This window comes from Lytechinus pictus, chromosome 5 (assembly GCF_037042905.1).
Source record: "Lytechinus pictus isolate F3 Inbred chromosome 5, Lp3.0, whole genome shotgun sequence".
In the NCBI taxonomy this organism is placed as follows: domain Eukaryota; kingdom Metazoa; phylum Echinodermata; class Echinoidea; order Temnopleuroida; family Toxopneustidae; genus Lytechinus; species Lytechinus pictus.
Genome location: NC_087249.1, coordinates 49,589,043 through 49,593,408, shown reverse-complemented (window position 1 = coordinate 49,593,408; position 4,366 = coordinate 49,589,043).

The window sequence follows — 4,366 nt, the reverse complement described above, 5'->3', positions numbered from 1 at the left end:
AACACTCACATAAATGTAAACACAATCATTCTCTCTTTGTTTAAAACATTGTCGCCATTAATTTTCCTTTTTTATAATATACTACTCTTATTTTATCTCCTGTACTATTTTCTGTAGAATGTTTTTAATGCATTCAAAGGGGTACTCAAGGTTGAAAATAATATGATTTGAACAGATAAAGAAAAATCAGACAAACGAAACACTGGAAATTTCACTGAATCGGACAAGGAATAAAAGTAATGACATTTTAAACATTTCCATTATTTCAGTAAAACAGTTGTATGCATATCTTCAAGAGTACACAATGAGCAAACTAATACCCCCACTTGTTCGTTTGTATTTTATTACATGAATTGTTTATTCAAAATTTGTCCTCCAAAAACTAAACAAAAATAATTGACAACTGATTTGATGAATATTGCTGCAGCTTATTTTATGATAAGAGAGACATATCTTACACACAAGCATGAAAATATTAAATAATTATGATTTTATGTTATAACATAAGAAAAAGGAAAAGGGGGATGTGACAACATCATCCCACCTAATTAATGAATATTCATTACGTAGTGCATATCTATAACTGTTTCCACAAAATATTGCTAAACTTTTAATTTAGATATCTTCGTTATTATCAGATTTTAATGAAATTTGAGCACTTTGCTCAGTGAATTTTATTCTATTTATTTAGATATAATCGTTTTCAGCCCTGAGTACCCCTTTAAATCTAAACTATTATAATGTCATATATGTTGTACTGTATAGTCTCGAAAAATCAAACACAACTGGGATTATCGAGTTTATTGTAAATTGCGATGGTTATGTTAAATACAATCCTGAAAGGGGCGTATTGGGAGCGTTCTGCGATTCTACCATTTGATCTTTGTAACATATTGTGGTGCAAATGCATTAGAGTCTTCCCAACCGAGCAAAATCAAATGATTTGGAAAAATAACCGTTTTAAAAAGTCAGTTTGTATATTACATTATATGGAGCGGTGTATCGTTATATTCGTTGTCCTCTGAATTATATTGTTGAAGATGTATACACATACAAGAGGTCACGGAGGGAGTTAAAATTCAAAAGCTTTGATCATGTTGATTGATAAAGGGGCTTCATATAACAGAAACCAACTCTGAGAGGTATTTGGGAAAGGTCCAACCCCCTACCAATTTGTTATGTTGAGGTTCTATTTTCTATTTATCAAATCTTTGTGAATTAATAAAGGATTACAATTAAGAGATGAATAGTCTCACTTTATTGAAATATATCGCGTGTTCCTTAGTGCTGGACCCACAGGGATAACAAAATACCCCTATTTCCAGCGCCATAGCAACCAACGAAGGTGGCTTTAGATTTGAAATACAGGGATCTATTCATACTTCTCCTTTGTTGCACGACAATCGACATCGATTTTTTTTTTCAGTTATTTCTCTCATATCACGTATGGGTATATGAAACCTGGATCCTTGAATATGGATAGTGACTTCGTGTCGAAGCGTGTATGAAATGAGATCTCTTGTGATTAAAAAAATCGTAATTTTCTTAGAAAATGTTTCCAGAAAAAATAACATTTTAAAGAATTTACATCGCATTGAAAAAGAGGAGATGCTCGCTTGTGACGTCACAAAATTTAAACATTAAGAATTTTATTGATATGTTTCGAGAAATGTTCTGAGTGGAATACAACGTCAAGTAAAGATGACTCTTTAAGGTTTACTGAGGAACACTTTCTAATCTGCAAGAATTTACCCTAATTGAAACTTAAATCAATAAGTCTTGGTAAAATAAATTTATTCCAACTTTCCTTACAAAATAATGAATCTTTAGTAATACTGCAGTATCGATATATTCTTTGATATTCTGGAAATCATACCACAATAATGTATTTAGACAGAATTTTAGGTTACACAGTCTTCTTTCTGCCCCCTCCCCCAAGTCTGCTGTGCAAACCCTTCTCTCGAGTTAAGGGTCTGAATGCGCAGCCTATAATGCCTAGTCTACTGGCATCATATTTTTTATGTGCTAGTCTTTGCGTGGAGACCCTTTTGATGATCAAAGTTTAAATCAGGGTGTTTGTTTGTTTGTATTTATTTCCATATAAAACAAAATATAAACATGATCAAATAAAAAAAAAAAAATATATCGTCAAATAAAAAATATGGAGGATTGCCCGTTTCAGCGGTGTTAACATAATACCGCTGTTCTTCCATTGGGTCATTTGCATGCAACGTAAATGACATATTATAAAAAAAAATAATATACATTGTAAATACACAATGCTTAATCGAGTACATTACAAGAAAAAATGCAAAGACTAAAACTAAATTACGGTTAAAAAATATCTCATTGTGAAAATTGTGCCGCCTGCAGACTACATCCCCCCCCCCCCCTTCGAAAAAACCCCGGAGTTTCTTACATAATCACAGCATGAACTCTGACAGGTATACAATAACCTTTTTAGACAATGAAGATCTGAAATTCCGTGTTCACGGATTGGCACGAATCGATATGTCACACCTTAATTGAGAGATCAATACCACGCGAGAACAATATCAATTAGGCATGTTATCGGCCCCTTTTAAGTGCCCTTTAAGTATCGTTATTTCTGGAAAAAGGAGACATCGTACTTTCTAGGGGTGAATTATTATCATTATTAGGATGGCAATCGATACTTGATGCTGACTGAAATTGAGTGTTCTCTCACGACGGGCGGATCCAGGATTTTCCGAGGGGGGGGGGGTACATTTTCCCGATGAAATTTTGACAAACGGAAAAAAAGCTTTTCACTTAAAATTGAAAATTTGACAAGGAAAAGAAGAAAAAAAGGTCCTCACTTTCAAAGGGTGGGGGCACTTGGGTAAAAACGGCATATTTACTTTAAACATTTTGATTATGGCTCTCAAAAGGGAGGGAGGGAGGGGACATGGGCCAGATGTGCCCCCCCCCCCTCCTGGATCCGCCACTGTCTCACGATATGTATTATATAGGACCAAGCACACCTGGGTCCAGTCTCACAAAAACTGGCTTGTGATTGATCTAGGGCCCGTCTTACAAAGAGTTACGATTGATCCAATCAATCGTAACTCTATGGAAATCCATCAGTGTCATATTTTTTTTTTGCAGGAAATTTGCAAAATGTCCTTTGTAAACATAAAGAAGCACAGGAATTTCAAGAAAACAATAAATGCATGAATATACATCATAGCTAGAAAATATTTTGAACAAACATTCATACATAGATGTTGATGTTGCTGGCCGTCCATAGTTGCGATTGATCGGATCAATCGCAGCTCTTTGTAAGACGGAACCCTGATCAACCTCAACTCTATTATGGAATCCATAATTATCATATTAAAAAAAAAAAAAAAATTGCACAGTGTACTTTTGTGAACAAAGAGAAGTACACTATTTTTGGCAAGACAACGATGAATGCATGATTATACAGAAAACATTTTGAAAAACAAACAAACATGCATTTGGGAAGACGGACAGTCCTGAAGACGGACAGTCAACCTGCCCGAAACGTCGAGTCTCTCTTCTGCTTCTACTCATCATCTCTACTCGCCGACTCAAGCCAGCATCTCCTCATCCATCCTACTACTCAAGCTGTTTTTTTTCAACTCATCAATCTCTTCTGGTTTACAGTCCTTTTCAGGACTACATTCAAGAAAAGAATACTCTACTCTCAAATCTCCACTTTCTCGCCTATCCATTTCCCTTTCTTCTTCTTTCCACTGTTTCTATAACACTCCACATGGTGTACCGTAAACCACATCATCGATTAAACATGCATTTAGATTTTGAGTTTGCAGGCTTTCCATCATGGCCCTGGGATGCGGGGGTGCTGGGGGGTACTGCGTGTATTATTTTCCATAGCCAGGTTTTCTGGAAGATGTGTAGGCCTAATAATTGAGAAATGTAACCAAAATGACCTTTCGTCTGTCGTGAAACCTTTTTTTTTTGCTTTTCAAATTTTGGGAACCGCATGACCTCCCTTTTTTAGTAAAATCTTTTTTTGCTCTTCAAATTTCTCGGGGCCCAATTTGATCTCCATTTTGTAGTGAAAACTTTTTTCACTACAAAACTACACAGTATTGGTTGAAAAATCCCAGAGTTGGATAATTTTAACTGTTGTGTGGGCAGTATGTTGCCCAACATTTTAAGAGTGTAGGCATATTCAATTTCTTAATATTTTGTATTGTCAAAAAGATATTCTTGATATCAGAATGCTTGATATTAATAAAAAGGATTAAGTGATACATAGTCTTGCCATGCAGTGGCCGATGAACGATTTTCTATAAGAGGGGTGCTGGTGTGTTAATAAATGATTAAACAAGTAAAAAAAAGGGGTTGGGGTTTCAGG